Source organism: Mustelus asterias, chromosome 1 (assembly GCF_964213995.1).
Source record: "Mustelus asterias chromosome 1, sMusAst1.hap1.1, whole genome shotgun sequence".
Taxonomy (NCBI): domain Eukaryota; kingdom Metazoa; phylum Chordata; class Chondrichthyes; order Carcharhiniformes; family Triakidae; genus Mustelus; species Mustelus asterias.
This window is the reverse complement of record NC_135801.1, coordinates 104911361-104932885: the sequence shown is the minus strand read 5'-3', so window position 1 is coordinate 104932885 and position 21525 is coordinate 104911361. Positions and strand designations below refer to the sequence as shown.

The following is a 21525-nucleotide window of genomic DNA, read 5'->3' as shown; positions in this document are numbered from 1 at the left end:
TTGAAGTAAATGGTTCTACAAAATAGTAAAAACAGCAATATTGTACTTTTCAAAGTTCTCTGCTCAGGAGTTTACTTCAACTTTCACACATCATTTTTCTGAATTTAATGCAGCTATGTCTGATAAGATTTCCTTTATATCAACAAAGTTCAGCTTCAAAGATAAAACAGCATCTGCACGAGTGGATCACCTGGTGTCACACAAATTCTTTTGACCATCAAAAGTTTTCCATGTGCCTGTCCCAAGTGTCATTGCCACATATTCCACCGATGCATGGAAACTGATAAAAAGGCAAACAAGTTTTGAACAAAGTTTTTAAAAAGTACAACTGCTGCATAGGATTCAGCTGCAGATTAAATTCACAGAGTGACTGAAATATGGGGTGAATAATGCACAGGGGCTTGCATTGTTCAGTCTTGTTTGTAAACCTGAATATTTTCCTGCTTTTTTTGCAGAGTTATTGGAGTTCTGTCCATGACAATTTTTGATGTCCAAACTTAAATTTGCAATGATTTCCAAAACCGTTCTCTCCAGGCACACAGATGCGTGGGATTGTAGCTGGACAACACAGAGAAATTGCTCTACAATTTCACCATCATTTGTCACACATCTTACAATTAATGTTCTTTGGTTCACATTGACTCACATCTGGTGTTGAATCAACCATTATGGAATAGTATTTGGCATCTTTAACTTCATTAGTGAATTGATTTCTGAGCCAATCTGTCATTATTGGTGATGAAATCATTGTAGGTTCTGTGTGTTAAATATTTGACTTACCTGAGCCACAATATTGATAACTTTTCAAATGGTCTTTGAGAAGCTCATCAAATTCACTGATATTCAAGGCAGGCTAAAAGTGTACCTCTTCAAGTTATATAGAAACTAGAAACATAGAAACTAGAAGCAGGAGTAGGCAATTTGGGCCTTCGAGCCTGCTCCGCCATTCATTTTGATCCTGGCTGATCATCAAATTCAATATCCTGATCCTCCTTCCTCCATTATCCCTTGATTCCTATGGCCCCTAGAGCTATATCTAACTCCTTCTTGAAATCAGACGTTTTGGCCTTAACTACATTCAGTGGTAGTGAATTCCAAACATTCACCACTCTCTGGGTGAAGAAATTTCTCCTCATCTCAGTTCTAAAAGGTTTACCCCTTATCCTCGTTTTGGACTCCTAGTTTTGGACTTCCCCATCACTGGGAACATTCTTTCTGAATCTATCCTGTCTAATCCTGTTAGAATTTTATAAGTTTCTATGAAATCCCCTCTCACTTTTCTAAACTCCAGTGAATATGATCCTAACCGACTTAGTCTCTCCTCATATGACAGACCTGCCATCCCAGGAATCAGCCTGGTGAACCTTCGCTGTATTCCCTCTATAGCAAGGACATCCTTCCTCAGATAAGGACACTAAAACTGAACACAATATTGCAAGTGTGGCCTCACCAATGCTCTATACAATTGCAGCAAAACATCCCTATCCCTATACTCAAATCCTCTCGCTATGAAGGCCAACATACCATCTGCCTTCTTTACTGCCTGCTGTACCTTCATGTTTACTTTCAGCGACTGGTGCACGAGGACATCAAGATCTCACTGTGTATCCACCTCTCTCAATTTACATCCATTCAAGTAATAATATGTCATCCTATTATTGCTCCCAAAGTGCATAACCTCATATTTATCCACGTTATACTGCATCTCCCATCCATATGCCCACAGACTCAGCCTGTCCAAATCACGCTGAAACATCTCTGCATCCTCCTCACAGCTCACCCTCCCACTCAACTTTGTATCATCTGCAAATCTGGAGATAATACATTCAGTTCCCCCTTCCAAATCATTAATATATAATGTGAACAGTTGGGGTCTGGCACAGATCCCTGCGGAACCCCACTAGTCATTGGACTGCCAATCAGAAAAAGACCCATTTATGCCAACTCTTTGCCTTCTATCTGCTAACCAGCTTTCTATCCATCTCAAGACATTGCAATTCCCATGTACTTTAACTTTACATAGTAGTCTGTTATGTGAGACCTTGTTGCAAGCCTTCTGAAAGTCTAAATAAACCACATCAACTGGTACTGCTCGATCAACTCTTCTAGTTACATCCTCCAAGAATTCCAATAGATTCATGAAGCATGATTTCCCTTTTGCAAATCTATGCTGACTTTGTCTGATTATACCACTGCCTTCCAAATGCTGAGTTATGAAATCCTTGGTAATGGACTCTCGCAACTTCCCCAATACCGATGTTAGGCTCACTGGTCTATACTTCCCTGTTTTCTCTCTACTTCCTTTTTTGAATAGTGGGCTTACATTAGCTACCCTCCAACCTGAAGGAACCAGTCCAGAGTCCAAAGAATTTTGGAAAATAATCACCAATGGATCTACTATTTCCAGGGCCACTTCCTTAAATACTCTAGGATGAAGATTATCAGGACGTGCATATTTATCCACCTTCAATCCCATCAATTTCTCCCAAACCATTTTTTCTACAAATGCTGATTTCTTTCAGATCCTCACTAAAACTTGTTTCTCTCAGAACTTCTGGTAGATTATTCATGTCTTCCTTTGTGAAAACTGAAGCAAAGTATGAATTTAATTTCTCGGCTATTTTTTATTCCCTGTTATGAATTCTCCCGTTTCTGACAGTAAGGGGCACACATTCATTTTTGTCAATCTTTTTCTCTTTATACATCTATAGAAACTTTTATAGTCAGTTTTTATGTGCTCCGCTAGCTTACTTTCATATTCTATTCTTACTTTCTTAATCAATCCCTTGATCCCCCTTTGCTGAATTTTAAACTGCTCCCAATCCTCAGGACTATTGCCTTTTCTTGCCAATTTGTCTGCTTCTTCCATGAATCTGATACTAACTCTAATTTCCCTTGTAAGCCTTGTTTTGTCCACAATTCCCTTACCACTTTTACACCAAACAGGAATAAACAACTTCTGGAGTTCACCTATTTGTTCTTTAAATGCCTGCCATTGCCTGTCCACTGTCTCTCCTCTCAGTAATGTTTCCCAGCCAATCATGTGCAATTCATGTCTCATACCATCATAGTTACCTTTATTGAGATTCAGGACGCTGGTCTCAGATCAGCTACATCACTATCCACCTTGACAAAGAATTTTACCATATTATGGCCACTCGTCCCCAAGGGTTCTCTCACAACTAGATTGCCAACTAATCCTTTCTCATTGCACAACACCCAGTCCAAGATGGCATGTTCCCTTGTTGGTTCCTCAACGTATTGCTCCAGAAAACCATCCCGTATGCACTCCAGAAATTCCTCCTCTATTGTACTGTGACTAATTTGACTCTCCCAATCTATATGCAGATTAAAGTCATCCATAATCACAGATGTTTCTTTAACACATGCATCTCTGATTTCCTGTCTAATGCTTTCCGCAACATTACCACTACAGTTTGATGGTCTGTATACCATCCCCACCAATGTTTTTTGCCCTTTGTTGTTTCTTAACTCGACCCATACAGATTCCACATCATCTACGCTACTATCTTTCCTCAATATATCATCTTTGATCAACAGTGCAACTCCATCAACTTTTCCCCTTGACAATGTTGACTATGATGATTCATCATGTCCTCTTAGAGGTAGTCCCAAAAAGACAGTAGTTTCAGCACTTTCCTCCAGTAACACCACTGCTTTTTAAACTGAGCCAATAACACAGAATCAGTTCTTCCAGGTTACTTACATCTGTGAACAAATGCACTCACTGCTTTAATATGAGCTTTGGAAGTTTCATGAACAGCAATATTTCTTCCAACATTTCTACAGTCAATGAATGCTTGTTTCCCTTTACTAGGGTCAGGGAATAATATGCAAACATAACAGTAGACTGCCTTAGAGGTTTCTGAAAAAAAAACAACCAATTTCTTGCTTCCATTATCCCATTTTGCTTCACGCTCAGAAATTGGGCCGAAAGAAGATTTCAAACCTGCTTTTGGCCTCCAATATCAAGCTTTTTTCTCAAGTTTTCCATATTACCTATGTTTTCTAGTTTATTTAGTATGAAATATTCAATCATCCCCAGTGGAACAGATTTTGGCCATAAGGCAGTGTCTTCAGGGTAGGTTTCTTCCCTCACTTCAGCAGAAGAATCAGCATAATCTTAGTTTCAGGGTCCACTTCTTGTTCAATTTTTTCAGGTGATGTGGTATCTCCACAAGTTGAAGTTATCAAATAAATCATCCATACTTTTGGAGGATGAAGATGAATATGCTGTTTGTGCATTACTCAATACTTCGGACTTCCTAAAGTAAAATGACAAACTGCCTTTTTGCCTAGCTTTTTCCTCCTGCCTCCCCTTCAGTTTTCTGTGCTTTTGACTGCTAGATTGATAGTGCCACTACATATTGACTGATCTTGATTTTAATGCTTGAAATTTCTGAAAGACAGGCTTTTTTTGCACTCCTCAGCCCTGGGGTTCAAGTTGTCCCTCACTATGCCTGTGGCTCAGGCTGCTTGACTATGGTGTTGCCTCAGCCTTGATGCCCAGCCTTCCTCAGCCCTGGCCTGGAGTCAAGCCGCCCCTGCTGCTTCTCCCCTTGACCATGATGACCTTGGCTTGCCTTGCTCAGGCTGCCAGCTTGGCTATCTGGCCTTGCTACACGCTCAGCCCTTAACCTGAGGGTTGAGTCCCCCCCCCCCCCCCCCACCCCCACCGCCCCCCCCCCCCCCCCCCCACCCCCACCCCCGCCTGCTCCTCTCGACGAATGCCAGCGCCTTCTTGGCCCTCGCACCTCACATCGAGCCCTGCTTGATGACAGCCTTGCAGTTGTGCTGGCTCACTGGCTGCCATCCTGGCTATCTGGCCTCCGAGCTCGCCCTCGGTTCATTGCCCAGCTGTCCTCAGCCGTGCTGGCCTGGTCGAGTCGCCCGCCATGCTTCTTCCCTCAATGACCGCTGAAGCCTCCTTGGCCCTCACATTTCACTTCGAGCTCTGCTTGACGACCACCTCGGGAGTTGTTCTGGCTCCCTGGCTGCTGGCCTGGCTATCTGGCCTCCTTAGCCCCCTGGCCCTGGGTCAGAAATTGCTGCTGCTTTTTAAAATACTTTTACCGCCCATACCCTTCTCAGCCCTGGCCTAGGGGGCGAGTGCCAACCCACTGCTCCCCTCAACAACTGCCAGCTAGCGCCTGCCTCCTTGCTTGGACCTCACAGGCTCACACCCATGAGGCAAGCTCGATGACCTTGCTGTTGACTCAGGCTGCCTGACTGGCTTTCTGGCCTTTTCGGACCTAGGTCAGAAACCTGGCTGCCGGTTTTTAAAAAAATATTTTGCAGAGATCCTGGTTACTGCTCTCTCTCCCTCCAAGACACCATCACCGTTCAACGATCTTGGACAATGCTTTCCTGCCATAAGGGGACTCGACCTATCAGAGCCCGCTGTTGCTCTTCGTTACCTGCTGATAGGCTCATTTGTATTTCTTGAGCCTGTCAGCAAATTCAGAGCTATCAGACTCTGATTGGTGTCCCCAAGGCTACCAGCCAGCACTGGCCCCCCTGGCCCTCCATTTGGCCGGGACCCTGTGCCTAGACACGTGTTTCATTGTAAGTTTGCCTCTAGTCTCTGGGTTACTAGTCCAGTGACAATACCACTGCGCCACCGTCTCCCCTCAGAGATTGAACCTGCTCACCTCTGCTCTCAATATTAGTTTCTCAAATGGTAGAGGGCACGCTTAGGATGAGAGGTAGTGGGATCAATGCCCGCATTCTCCACTTTGATTTTAACTTTGGGCCTAAGTTTGAGGCCCGCCGGTTGTGTCATTGAAGCCACAGTTCACAGTTCCAGGTTTTTTCCATGCGCTACCGCACAGAGTCTGAATATTTACAGAGCTGCCGCAAGCAAGTTGCCTTCATATTTGTCAGCAGTAAAGATGCGAACGTGAGGTGAATGGGAGGAAAGAAGGTGTAAAATACACCTTATCTCTTGGAAGATTGAATCCAGGACGCTCAGGTTATGAGACTGATGCGTTGCCTACTGCGTTAAGAAGGCACGCTTGGAACTGCGCTGCCACCTTACAGGCTGCATCCAGCCACAAAACAATGTGTTCAGAATACATTTGGCCCATTATGTCTGTGCTGGCTCTTTGGAAGATCTATCCAATCAATTCCGCAATCCTGCTGGCAGAGTCAGAACACTCTACATCTGCTATGGTAATCCAAGAGCTTAATGGAAAAGGTTTCCCAGTCGGATAGTTCTCAGGCACATTCATCCCTATGGAAAGATTGATTGCACAATTTAGTGAGCAGGTATTAAGTGCCTATTTGCTAGTCAAGCACACAATGTGCCTGGTAGAGTTTAATTGAATATTTCTGCAGACTTTATATACTGTAATGAAGTTATTGATAAAGGGCCAAGGGAGTATTTTGGTCTGTTAAGAGTGGATGAATTATGGAATTGCAAAGAAAAGACGTTCATGTCCTGAATCTTCATAATTATCACTTGGCCGGGATGTTTCACTGTGAAAGAATCCTAGGTACTTGTCAGGCGAAAGCGGTTGTGTCCACCCACAAAACTGATTTAGGCGGGGAAATGGTTGCAGATTTCATAAGTGAAAAGGAAACAGTGAAAAATAACATTTTTACAGGCTTCTTCTGGCTGTCATTGGGTAGATTCTTCTCAGATCAGTCTGCAGTATCTTACTTCCCCACAAACAATAGCAATGGATTGTCTAATGTCGATGAGTTTTCCTTAAAATGAGACCCTCTATGGTCTGTTATTAAATTTCTTTTCCTGATGAAACTTCACAGTATGTAGACTTTTACTACTTCAGCTCTCCCAGATTTAAACAGTTTTACCAGGACCCGATGCCTGCTGGTTAGGATGAGATGTGATGCCAGAACAGATGAGGAGGGTGCTCTGTGACTGCTGCTGAACACAGACAGGCTGAAGAGGCCTGTAAAGTAAAACAGTGCAGACACTGGAGATCTGAAATAAAAACAGGAAGGGTTGGAAAAACCCAGCAGGTCTGGCAGCATTTGTGGAAGGAGATATAACATTTCAAGTCCAAGATAACTCTTCTTCGGAACAGAAGGAGCTGAGCACTAAGCCAGCCAACACCATTGGTCCCTGGTCTGCCACAGGGAGCTACATGTCCACTGTTACTGCACATACCTAGAGGCCAACTGGAATATCCCAGTCAACCTCGAACAATAGGCTTTAGGCTCTTAAGCAACTGAGTTGGCTTCCCGCCCCTGGTTGTCAGAGTCCGTACTGCCTACCCCTCCATCCAGCTTCCAGGAAAATGTCCTGGTGGTGGAATGGAGCTTGGGAACCAGCATTCAGGAAGGCGGCACAGATTTCCACACCCACCTGCCTCTGTTCCTGTCCTGGGCAGGGGCCAAAAATCCAGACCCAAGTTTTGGTTTGTTTCCCCATAATGCAATAACTTGCCAAAATTCATTTGCAAAGTCTAGATGCCAAATACGGATGATTGGATGAGACTCTGAGGGAATGCCAGTGGCATGAAGCCATATCATAACACCTACAGAAGAGGAGAAGGGAACAAAACAAAACCAAAATACTGAAAGGATGGTAGAGTCATAGAGGTTTACAGCATGGAAACAGGCCCTCCTACCCAACTTGTCCATGCTGCCCTTTTTTTTAACCACTAAGCTAGTCCCAATTGCCCCCATCTTACCCATGTAACTGTCCAAATGCTTTTTAAAAGAAAAAATTGTGCCCGCCTCCACTATTGCCTCTGGCTGCTTGTTCCAGACACCCACCACCCTCTGAGTGAAAACAAATTGCTCCTCTGGACCCTTTTGTATCTCTCCCCTCTCACCTTAAACCTATACCCTCTAGTTTTAGACTCCCCGACCTTTGGGGAAAGATGTTGACTATCTTATCGATGCCCCTCATTATTTTATAGACCTCCATAAGATCACCCCTAAGCCTCCTACGCTCCAGGGAAAAAAGTCCCAGTCTATCCAGCCTCTGCTTCTCTTCTCAAAAGTCTCTACTCACATATATATTTTCTGAAATAATTGCATGTTGTGATTGTATACACCTAGATTTCCTGCCATGACTGCGTTTGTGCTGAGAGAAATGTGATTCAAGTTGTTCAGATGACTTGCTTAATCTGTTGCTGGGAGCTGAGGGAAGATAGAGCCTGTTTATGAGTGGTCATGTTGATTGGGGTCATTGTCCTTTGTGATTAATGGGTAGGTGGTTGTATCGGAGATTCCGGTGCTGCATGGTTTTATCAGAATAATTCTTTTTCTGTTTCTTTAATGTACATCACTAGCCACTAGAGGGGAATCTAACTACACAAAACTAATGTTGGATCACTGCCGTTCACCTTTCTGTTCTCCCTGCATTTTCTATTCAGTAGTATTTTCACTTTACTACTGAAAGCCTTAAAAAATAAATTGATTTGACACAATATAAAACATTTTTATTTGGGAGAAAATATGTAGAAGCATGGATCCCAGGAGAAAACATTCCAGAGAAAAGAGCTGCACAGACTTTTGGACAATTTGTGTTAAGAATAATCAGCAGCAGCAGTTAAGAAATGTGAAACTGCTGGGGAATATTTGAGGATTTTCTGGTGCTAAAACATATATAAGAAAGTAAAAAAAGTATGGAGCAAGAAAAACTATTCAGCTGATCAAGCACATTCTTCCAACGCACAACTTGCCCAGAAAATACTGCTGCTTATAATATTAGCAGGCAAAAGTGTAACCTGTTTGGCATCATTTCATCTACTATTTTAACCCGGGCATTAAGAAGATTAAAAGAGATTTGCTACTGCATACATTCAAGAACCTTAGAAAGGACATGCCATGTATTGCCAACCCATAATTTCTATACTATTCAGCCTCCAGGGCCAGGATAATAATGGATAAACTTCGATGAAATGTCTCCTTGACGCAGCAATGTAACTGAACCAAGGTCCTGATTTTAATTCCAGGTGGGTTTTGCATGGGTAGGTACGATTCAAAACTTATCCCATACACCATAAATAAAGCATGGGTTATTTTAACAAAAGCAAAATATTGCAGACGCTGGAAATCTGAAATAAAAACACAAACTGCTGGAAATACTCAGCTATCAAGTGGCACTGAACTTACTGACATTCAGTTTGGAGGTCCAACAGGGCAACTAAGCTTCTGGCCTCATTCCAGCCTTGATTCAAACGTGGACAAAAGAGCTGAATGCCAGAGGTGAGATGAAAGTGACTGCACTTGACATCAAGGCAGCATTTGACAATTTGTGATATTAGGAAGCCTTGGCAAAATTGAAGTCAGTGGGAATCAGGGAATCAGAGAATCATACCTAGCACAAAGGAAAATGTGGTTGTTGGAAGTCTATCATCTCAGTTCCAAAATGTTACTACAGGAGTTCCTCAGGGTAATCTCCTAGGCTCAACCATCTTCAGTTGCTTTCAATAATTTTCCCTCCATCATAAAGTCAGAGGTGGGAATGTTTACTGATGATTGTACAATGTTTGGCACCATTTGCGACTCTCTGGACACCGAAGTGGTTCGTGTGCATATGAAGCAAGACCTGGACAACATTCATGATTGGGCTAATAACAGGCAAGTATTATTGGTTTCAAACAAGTACCAGGTAATGACCATCTCCAGCAAGAGAGAATCTAACCATCATTCTTGACATTCAATGGCTAAATCCCCCACAATGAATGTACTGAGGTTGCCCTTGACCAGAAGCTTAACTAGACCAACTATATAAGTACTGTGGCTACAAGACCAGGTCAAAGGCTAGGAATTCTGTGCGGGTGACTCACCTTCTAACTTCCCATAGCATGCCCAACATCTACAAGACGCAAATCAGGAGTATGATGGAATATTCTCCACTTGCCTGGATGAATGCAGCTCCAACAACAGGCAAGAAGCTCAACACTATCCAGGACAAAACAGCCAGCTTGATTGGCATCCCAATCACCACTGACACAAGGTGGCAGCACTGTGTACTATCTACCAAGGATGCAGTGCAGCAGCTTGTCAAGCCTCCTTCGACAGCACCTTCCAAACCTACCTCTACCACCTAGAAGGACAAGACAGCAGATGCATGGGAACACCAGCATTTGCAAGTTTTCCTCCAACCTGCATTCCATCCTGACTTGGAAATATATCACCGTTCCTTCATTGTCACTGGGTCAAAATCCTGGAACTCCCTTTCTAACAGCACTGTGGGTGCACCTACAGTGCGATCTGTAAAATGCAACCCAGTGTCTTATTTACCTTCAACCAAAAGTAAAATATTGTTTCCAACTTTTGGCATCCACAATATTTTACTTTTGGTTGAAGGTAAATAAGACACTAAGTTGCATTTTACAGATCGCAGAATTGCTATGATGCAGAAGGAGGCCATTCAGCCCATTGTGTCTGCACCAGCTCTCCAAGCGAGTATCATGACTTAGTGCCATTCCCCTATGTGTTTTGTCCCAGGGGGTATGGAAAATCCCACCCGTTGCTTTACAAGGAGCTGATCAGACCCCACCTTGGGCTTTGTGTATAGTTCTGCTTTTCTAATTGAGAGATTATTATTAACCTTGGGAGCGAGGCAGAGTTCAGAGGTGAGCCATAAAAATGACTCCAAATGTGAGGAATTTTACAAATGGGAAAACATAGAGGAAGTTGCACTTTGGAAAACAAAGAGTTCTGTGGTGACTTAAATGAAATTTTCAACACTGTGGGGCAGATCATTTCCAGGGGGATGGATTACAAGCCCTCCCTGACCGGAAAGTCTGCAAGCATCGCACCAACCTATAACCCGCTTATTTCACGATGATAATAAAGTGCACATTTCCTAGCTCTTGCCTAATACTGTCATAGTTAGCCTTCCCTGAGTTTAGTATTTTCACTCTGGAACTACCTCTATTCTTTTCTACAAGTATCTTGAAACTTATAGAATTGTGATCATTGTTCCCAAAATGGTCCCCCACTGAGACATCAATCATCTGTCCAGATTTTCCCAGAACTAGGTCTAAGATATCCCCTTCCCGAGTTGGACTCTCTACATATTGCCTCACGAAGCACTCTTGGACACACTGAACAAACTCTGCCCCATTCAAGCCTCTGGCACTAAACGAATCCCAGTCTATGCTGGGGAAGTTAAAATCGTCCATCACAACAAACCTGTTGTTTTTACACTTAAAGGCTTCAATAGGTCCAATGATCTTTATCCGCCCACCATAATATGGGAGACTGGTCATGATTGGATGGGAAGGTGCTGCACAGACCACCCCTTTTATGTTATGAGCCATCTGCTTTCAAATGCCTTGGTAGGTGACTGTAAAATTCATCCCTATAGAGAGGATTGGTAACCTATTGTGAATGTCTCAAATACCATGGAGCACAAGTTAAAAACAGAAATTTAGGATTAAGAGGGGTTAGCCAATAAGAGCTGTGGAATACATTTAAGTCCAATGTCAGCATTCAGACAATTTGTCCCACAGGAGTCAAAACTCTCATTAGCTTTGCTCGCCTTCTAAACTCCGGCCCTTACTTAATCTTAGTGATGCGCGATTAAATCACTCGGGAGACTAGATTGTACCCGGGAAATAAAGGCTTTTATTACTGACAAGAATGGAGCACACTATATACAATACAATCCCAGACTAAAGGGTCACCAGGCAGTGCAGTGACCTTTATACTTCCCCTGGTAGGCGGAGCCAACTGGAGTGTACGACATAACAATATCAACAGGTAGAACAGCCCAACCCTAACACCAACAGTAACTACAGTAACATATCTACAAACACCCATAGTGCTGATCATCCATGGCTCAGCACTCATAGTGGTAACCAACTATGGTTCACCACACTTAGTAAGAAGTCTCACAACACCAAGTTAAAGTCTAACAGGTGTATTTGGTAGCAAAAGCCCCTAGCTTTCGAAGCGCTGCTTCTTCATCAGGTGAGTGACTCACCTGATGAAGAAGCAGCGCTTCGAAAGCTAATGGCTTTTGCTACCAAATAAACCTGTTAGACTTTAACCTGGTGTTGTGAGACTTCTTACTGTGTTTACCCCAGTCCAACGCCGGCATCTCCACATCATGGCTACTTAATCTTGGCAGAAACTCTCTCCTATCACTAATATGCATGTGTGTATGTTGCTTGCTCTATTTTTCTGTTCCAGTTCACCTCTTCCCCCCTTCCCATCCCTATCACTGTATAGTTCGTTGCTTATCTAAGGCTGCTCAATCTTTCTTAATTATCTGAGTCTATAGTGAGTCACACCCATTTAAATGAGTGCACACAAATATATCTCTATGCTCATAACAATGAACAGCACTGAGAGCAGTAATTATTGAAGGGAGTAGGAGAAGAGAAAAATATAATGTTGGAAAAATGTGGGTGTGGCAATCTTTACTGACTTTTGAAAAATAGGTAATTAAATAGTGAGTTGTGAAAAGAGAATGAAAACATAAGAACTTCTTCCTGGAAATAAAACTTCAGTCAATGATTTTTTTTTCTTTCATGTTTTACCTTTTACACAATATAAAGGGCCCTCTTTTTTAATTCCAAAATTTAACAAGCACAACAAAAATACATTAATGTAGATTTTCATGTAGATTGCATCTGTGTAATTATAGAAACAGTTGACATGTCAATAAGACATGAAAGAAATCATAAATTATATACATATGAACATGTGAATTAGAACCATAGAATCCCTACTGTGCAGAAAGGGGCCATTTGGCCCATTGAGTCTGCACTCACTGCCTGAAAGAGCATTCCACCCAAGCACTCCCCTCCACTCAACCCCGTAACCCTGCACATTTACCATTGCTAATCCATCTAACCTGCACATCTTTGGGAAGAAACTGGAGCACCCAGAGGAAACCCACGCAGACAAAGGGAGAATGTGCAAATTCCACACAGTCACCAAAGGCTGAAATTGAACCTGGGTCCTTGGCACTGTGAGGCAGCATTTATTGCCTATCCCTAGTTGCCCTTGGAGAGCAATTGAAGTCAATCAACATTGCTGTGGCTCTGGAGTCACATGTAGGCCAGACCCGGTAAGGATGTCAGATTTCCTTCCCTAAAGGACATTAGTGAACCAGATGATTTTTTTCCTACAATCAACAATGGTTTCATGGTCATCAGTAGATTCTTAATTCCAGATATTTTTTGTTCACCATCTGCCGTGGCGGGATTTGAACCCCGGTCCCCAGAGCATAAATTGAGTTTCTGGATTAATAGTCCATAATATCACTAAGCCATTGCTTCCCAGCTTGAGTTCTTTGAAGATGTAACATGCAAGGTGGATAATGGGGATCCTGCAGATTTAGTATATCTGGACTACCAGAAGACATTTAATAAAGTGCCGCACAAAAGGTTAATACACAAGATAAATTCACACGGATTAGGGGTAATCTATTGCCTTGGATAGAGGATTAGCTAACCAACAGAAAGCGGAGAATTGGAATAAATGTGTCTTTTCGGGTTGGTAAGATGTAACTAGTGGTGTGCCACAGAGTTCGATCCTTGTGGCCCCAACTATTTACAATCTATATTAATGACTTGGATGCAGGGTTAGTAGGTACCCATAACCAAATTTGCAGATGGCACTAAAATAAGTAAGTTGCAAAAATGAGATAAAAAATTTACAAATTGATAGGGATGGGTGAAGTGAATGGGTGAAAATGTGGCAAATGGAGTTTAACATGGATAAGTGTGAGGTTATCCATTTTGGTGGGAAAAATACAAAGGCATATTATAATCTAAATGGAGAGAAATTTTGTAGTGCTTCGGTGCAGAGGGATCTCAGTGTCCTTGTGCATGAATCACAGAAAACTAGTATGCAGGGACAGCAGGTAATAAAGAAGGCAAATTGAATCTTGGCATTTATTGCTAAAGGAATAGAATATAGAAGTACTGAAGTGTTGCTGCTACCAAACAAAGCATTAGTGAGACCACGCTCAGAATATTATGTACAGTTTTGGTCCTCTTACTGTAGGATGTAGTGGCATTGGAGGTGGTTCAGAGGAGGTTCACTAGATTGATTTCAGAGATGAGTGGTTTGTATTACAAAGAGCGATTTTGCAGTTTAGGCCTATACTCACTGGAGTTTAGAAGAATGAGAGGCGATTTAATTGAGGTATACAAGATGATAAAGGGAATTGCCAAAGTGTATGTGGAGAAGATGTTTCCTATTGTAGGGCAAACTAGAACAACAGGTCATAGTTTTAGAGTAAGGGGTAGCAGATTTAAAACAGCGCTGAGAAATGACTTCTCTCAAAGGATCGTGAGTCTGTGGAATTCAATACCCCAGAGTATGATGGATGCCGGGACCTTGAGTAAATTTAATAAAGAGGTGGACAGATTTTTAATTAGTAAGGGTTTGTAGGGCTATGGTGAATGGGCAGAAAAGTGGAGTTGAGGCCAAGATGAGATCAGCCATGATCGTATTAAATGGTGGAACAGGCTCCAGGGGCTGAATTGCCTACTCCTGCTCCTAGTTCTCATGATTCTTATGGAGAACATGGCTGCTCTGACTTCAAACTCACATTCCTGCCTACTTCTGATGCTCAAAGAACAAAGAACAAAGAATAGAACAGCACAGGAACAGGGCCTCCGGCCCTCCAAGCCTGTGCTGATCATGATGCCCTATCTAAACTAAAAAAAAATTTCTGCCCTTACTCGGTCCATATCCCTCTATTCCCTCCCTATTCATGTACCCATCCAGATGCCTCTTAAATGGTGCTAATGTGCCTGCTTCCACCACCTCCTTTGGCACACATTCCAGGCACCCACCACTCTCTGTCTGAAAAACTTGCCTCACACACCTCCCTTAAACTTTTCTCTCATTTTGAATCTGTGTCCCTTGTAATTGACATTTCCATCCTTGGAAAAAGCCTTTGACTATCCACCCTGTCTATGTCTCTCATAATTTTGCAGACCTCTATCAGGTCTCCTCTCAGCCTCCGTCTTTCCAATAAAAACAATCCTAGTTTATTCGATCTCTCCTCATAGCCAACACCTTCGAGACCAGGCAACATCCTGGTGAACCTTCTTTGCACTCTCTCCAAAGCTTCCACATCCCTCTGGTGGTGTGGCAACTAGAACTGCACGCAATACTCCAAATGCAGCCTAACCAAGGTTTCATATAGCTGCAACATGATTTGACAACTCTTGTACTCAATACCCCGCCTAATGAAGGCAAGCATGCCATATGCTTTCTTAATCACCTTGGCCACCTTTTAGGGAACTGTGGACCTGCATGCCCAGATCCCTCTGTATGTTAATGTTCCCAATGGTTCTGCTATTTACAGTATAATTCATGCCTAAATTTGATCCTCGAAAATGCATCATCTCGCATTTGTCCGCATTAAACTCCATCTGGCATTTCTCTGCCCAAGTCTCCAATCCACCTGTATTCTATTGTAAACCTCTAACAATCCCCAGCACTATTAGCAACTCCACCAATCTTCGTGTCATCCGCAAACTTATTAATCAGACCACCCACATTTTCCTCCAGATCATTTATATATACTACAAACAACAGAGGTCCCAGTATTGATCCCTGCGGAACACCACTAGCTACAGATCTCCATTCTGAAAAACACCCTTTCATCGCTACTCTCTGTCTTCTATAACCAAGTCAGTTCTGTATCCATCTAACCAGCCCACCCCAAATGCTATGTGATTTTAGTTTTTGTAGTTTAATTTTGTCTCATGTGGGACCTTGTCAAAGGTCTTACTGAAGTCCATATAAACTACAGTCACAGCCCTTCCCTCATCAACTATCTTTGTCACCTCTTCCGAAAACTCAATCAAGTTGGTGAAATATGACCGTCCCTGTAGAAAACCATGCTGCCTGTCACTAATTAGTCCATTTGTCCACGATCCTCTGATGGAAAAGAATTCTCCTCATCTCTGTCCCAAATGAGTGACCACTTATTTTTAAATAGTGAGCCCAGTACTAGATTCTCCAACAAGTTGAAACATCCTCTCCACATCCGCCCTGTCAATACCCCTCAGGATCTTAAAGGTTTTGATCAACTCATCTCTTAGTCTTCTATAATCTCTGTTGAATACAAACCTAATCTCTCCAATATTTCCTCATTAGGCAACCAACCCATTCCTGTATTAGTCTAGAAAACCTTTCTGAACTGCTTCTAATACATCTACATCTTTCTTTAAAAATGGAAACCAATACTGTATACAATACTCCAGATGTCGTCTCACCAATGCCCTGTACAGCTGAAGCATAACCTCTCTACTTTTGTAATAAATTCCCTTTGCAATAAATGATAACATTCTATTAGCTTTTCCAATTACTTTCTCTACTTGTATGATTCTTTTATGATTCATGCCCTAAGACACCCAGATCCCTCTGCAGAACTCAATAACCTCTCATCATTTAAATAAATTTATTTTTTTATTCTTCTTGCCAAAAAGGTCAATTTAATATTTGCCCACATTATACTTCATTTACAGGATTTTTGTCCACTCACCTAACCTGTCTATGTCCGTTTGTAGCCTCCTTAAGTCCCCTTGACCATTTACTTTCCCATCTATCTTTGTGTCATCAGCAATTTTAGCAACCATACCTTCTGCCCCTTCATCCAAGTAATTTAAATAAATTAAAAAACATTGAGGACCCAGCACTGATCCCTGTAGCGCACTACTCATATCCTACCAACCAGAAAAAGACTCATTTATACCAACTTTCTATTTCCTGTCAGCTTGCTAATTATCTATCCAAACCAATATGTTACTCCCTACACCGTGAGCTTTTACTTTATACAATAACTTTTGATGTGCCACCTTATCAAATACCTTCTGGAAATTTAAGTACAGTACATCCACTGATTCCCCTTTATCCACAGCACATGTGGCTCCTTCAAAGAACTCCAATAAGTCGGTTCAACATGATTTCCCGATGTAAATCAAACTTTATTCTTATTTAAAAATGAACTTTGTTGAACCAAAGAATAAATGTTACAAGTCACCTGGTGTCTGGCATTAAAAGATGACCATTAAGGCAATATATGGATTGCATTATTGACAAGCTGTGACATGTTGCTCATGGAACCTCAAACCTAGAGTTATCAAGGTCCATTTCAAAAAGGAACCATTAAAAGGAAATGGATGTCATTTGCACATTTATAAGCTTACCACAATAGTGGATTCTGAGTCTACCAATACAATAGCTATCCTAAACAGGGTCATTAATATGGATAATGACTCTTTCAGAGGCTAATAACTGGGATGTTATAAGACATTAAACAAAAGCAAGGTTCAGACACCAAATAAACATCTCTTTATGAAATCAATGTTGAGGAAGGATGTCATATGACTTGAGTGACCATTTTGAAGTCTCTTTATATAGTTGAGAAGCATGCCAGTCTGCTGATTTATCTCTAACTCGCCAACATCTGACAGCAGGACACAAGAGTGACAAAACAGCCCTCCTTGAAGCCTGTTTATCTAGAAGCCACTGATCACTGCCTGTCAAGCAGATAATGTATCTGAATATCAATCTCATCTCGTTTTGCTGCGGTCATCTTAAAGGAATTGTGAACTTCTGCAGAACATGCCTGAATTGGAACTTGCCCAGGAGGGAACCCCTTCTGGATTCGGGCTCTTTGGTCTCTGGAAATCATGTGAACTGATATCTCTTTCTGTCGTTCTTAGTACTGTTAAGTTATTCATAGTTGTAAACCCCTGTCTTTTCAATCCTCTTCATTGTATACTTGCGTGTGTGTTTGTGAAGTGGGAAATATATTGCTGTTCCTGAGGAATGTTTAAGGTGGTGGATGTCATGCTGATCAAGGAGTTGCTTTATATTGGATATTTTGAGCTACTTAAGTGTTGTTGAAGCAACAAGCTTTGGGGTGGGAGAGGGTTGTCCAGAGATGAATTGCTCACTGCTCTTTGAGCCACACAATTGATGTGGCTGCTCCAGGTAATTTTCTGGTGAATGGTAACCCCGTGGATCTTGAGAATGGGAGAATTAACCATTGAATGTCAAGGCTAGGTGGTTCGACTCTTGTTGGAGATGGCCATTGCCTGACCTTTCTGTTGTTCAAATCGGAACTTGATTGATTACTTTGAATTGGTCGTTAGTGTAGTTATTAGTACACTCAGGATTGTTCAGCAAGTGTTTCCCAATCACAAAATCACATCTAATAGTAGAATAATATGCATTAATTTGCAGGGACACATTCTCTGCAAACAAAAGGAACATGTTAAAGCCTTACACATTTTTTGAATTACCTGAAAGTATGGGGAGCCTATAACTTTCTCCAATTTCTTGGCTGTAATGGGTAAGTTGTTAAAGGTATTCTGAGAAACAGGATCTACAGGCATTTAGAGATGCAAGGACTGATTAGGGACAGTCCATTTGTGAATGGGAAATCATGTCTCACAAATTTGATTGAGTATTTTGAAGGGGTAACCAAGAAGGCAAAGGAGGGCAATGTAGTTGACGTTGTTTACACAGACTTTAGCAAGGCCTCTGACAGGGTACTGCATGGTAGGTTGTTGCATAAGATTAAAGGGATCTAGGATGAGGTAGCCAATTGGATACAAAATTGGCTTGATGACAGAAGACAGAGGGTGGTTGTAGAGGGTTGTTTTTCAAACTGGAGGCCTGTGACAAGCGCTGTTCCTCAGGGATTGTTGCTGGGTCCATTATTATTTGTCATTTATATTAATGATTTGGATGAGAATATAGGAGGTATGGTTAGTAAGCTTGCAGATGACACCAAGATTGGTGGCATAGTGGATAGTGAAGAAGCTTATCTAGGATTGCAACAGAATCTTGAATAATTGGGCCAGTGGGCTGATGAATGGCAGATGGAGTTTAATCTAAATAAATGCGAGGCGATGCAGTTTGGTAGAATGAACCAGGGCAGGACTTACTCAGTTAATGGTAGGGAGTTGGGGAGAGTTATAGAACAAAGAGCTCTAAGGGTACAGGTTCATAGCTCCTTAAAGGTGGAGTCACAGGTGGACAAGATGGTGAAGAAGGCATTTGGCATGCTTGGTTTCTTTGGTCAGAACATTGAAATCAGGAGTTGGGATGCTTGTTGAAGCTGTACAAGACATTGGTAAGGCCACACTTGGAATACTGTGCACAGTTCTTATCACCCTATTATAGAAAGGATATTATTAAACTAGAAAGAGTGCAGAAAAGATTTACTAGGATGCCACATGACTTGATGGTTTGAGTTATAAGAAGAGGCTGGATAGACTGAGACTGAGACTTTTTTCCCTGGAGCGCAGGAGGATTAGGGGGTGATCTTATAGAGGTCTATAATATAATGAGGGACATGGCTCAGCTAGATAGTCAATATCTTTTCCCAATGGTAGGGGAGTCTAAAACTAGAGAGCATAGGTTTAAGGAGGGAGGGGAAAGATACAAAAGGGTTCAGAGGGGCAATTTTTTTTCACAGAGAGTGGTGAGTGCCTAGACCGAATTGACAGAGGTAGTTGTAGAGGAGGGTAACATTTTCTCTTTTAAAAATCATTTAGATAGTTACACGAGTAAGATGGGTATAGAGGGATATGGGCCAAATGCGGGCATTAGGACTAGCTTAATGGTAAAAACTGGGTGGCATGGACAAGTTGAGCTGAAGGACCTGTTTCCTATGGCTATGGCAACACCTCAGCCAATCAGGGCTAACCTGCCAATCAATAAACATCATTTTTCTCCTGTAGTATAAATTGTAGTGATTATTTGAAATTTGGTATTCTTGCATTTGTCTTGTTGACTGCAAGACGAAAACCTCTAGCAACATCTCTCTTTTCAGCAATATTCAAATTTATTATATGTGTAATATTTAAGACTTTACATTTCTCTCACCCAGCACCCTTCTCAAAAATAAATGATTTGTCATATTTTTCTCATGCACCCCAGCCCATATCTTTCTCTACATCATAAAGGTCAGGAAAGTGACCTCCTCCACTATTTCATTCCTGGAAACTGCACAAGCATGGTCAGTGATTAACCCACCAAATTTCCCTTGGCCTTTACTCAACTGGGTGGTGACTGAAGTTCGAAACTCAGCATGAGCAGAATTATACAAGGTCACAGCTTCAGTGACCAAGGAAGTAGCAGTGTTTCTTTGCAATTGTCTTATATAGGATATAAATCATAATGTAATTAACAGGTTGTCATATCTCCCATGGCTTTGCTCACGGCAATTTGGAGGATAGGTTGTTTCGTAACAACTCATCTCTCATAATGTTATTCATGGACACAATTAAGATTGCATCACTAGTTGTTTTCAATTTTCTTTCAATCTCTCCTCCTCGTGCATACTTTTTCACTATGTGCTGTGTTGGATACGCCTTTGACAGAACACCCCACTGTGAATCATTTTCCAAGATGTTAGGGGTAGAGTCTCACGTGTCTCCAATCCACTGGTGTACAATTTAGCTGCAAGTGTATTCACCAGGTGTTCTGATGAATAGTCCTCAGAAACACTAATTCTTTCATGCCACACATTCTGCTGAGTATTTACAACACTAATTCTTTTCAGATCTTCAGCATCTGCAATATTTTGCTTTTATCTTTTATGACATTTGCTTCAGAAGAGGAAATACCGAGCTGTATGGACAACCCGTGTAATGTGCACAGTTCAGTGGACACTGACAGAACTATTGAGCTTAAGCCGTAAACCTGTAAATGGTGATTCCTATCCCCTTATTTTTGATAGTCACTTCTTGCCCCTTATCTCTTTAGCCTGAGCAAAGCGTAAACGCCTAATGCGCATTTTTGGTTTACCCTGAAGGTTTTATGAATCCCCATCCATTGTAACACCTCCACCCCCCCACCCCATTTAATTGTTCCCATCCCTTTAATTTCACTTGGACGCAATTTTCCCCGCCACCTCAAGATGATTACAGCTGTGCATATGAAATTCTGAGTGTAACTTTACATCAATTCTGAATCACTATGAGGGCAGAGCCATTTCAATCAGCCACAAGACATCTAGTTCAATAAATGGATGTAAAACTTCAAGGAACTCTGGATGTAGCTGAAATCTGTATATGACACTTGCTGCTGGATTTCTTCAAACTTTTATGCCAGAGATTGGCTTTATTCCCTTTTACTTGTCCACAATTTTCCAGCCAGTGTGTTCCATGCCGGATGGAACCCGACAGTGGAATCAGTCCTTCTCAATATCATATATGTTGAATGCTCTGGACCTTATTTATGCATGTTGATTATATTGTGAGTTGTAGTTAATTACATGATGTGATGAGAGGGTAGGATTTTGACTTGATGATTGATCAGGCATCACATTTCATTAGGTGATATATTCATTGATGAAAATCGACACTTTGTGTATATACAGTTTTATTGACAGATGTACAATACATATACATTTTGAATATAGAATAAGACTGTACAGTACAAATTTGTGTTCACAGTTTGATATGACAAAATGTCATTACTAAACTCCCATGGGACAATCTAGAAACGAAGAAGAAATAGTAAAAAAAAATCTTTATAATTTCACATCTTTAATTATAGAGACTGCAGGCACTATTGCATGAC

At 41.7% G+C, this 21525-nt stretch overlaps 2 protein-coding genes across 2 annotated transcripts in view; one reads left to right on the top strand and one right to left on the bottom strand.

Moving 5' to 3' along the window:
• Nucleotides 1–21525, top strand: part of tlr1 (toll-like receptor 1) — a 58838-nt gene that overhangs the window by 27346 nt on the left and 9967 nt on the right. The window lies entirely within an intron of this gene.
• The window catches only part of LOC144495671 (Krueppel-like factor 3), a 92389-nt gene continuing 92157 nt past the window's right edge, over nucleotides 21294–21525 (bottom strand). Inside the window, exon 9 of the mRNA XM_078216000.1 lies at nucleotides 21294–21441. The gene's annotated coding sequence lies outside the window, so the exon portion shown is untranslated. The remainder of the gene's footprint in view (nucleotides 21442–21525) is intronic.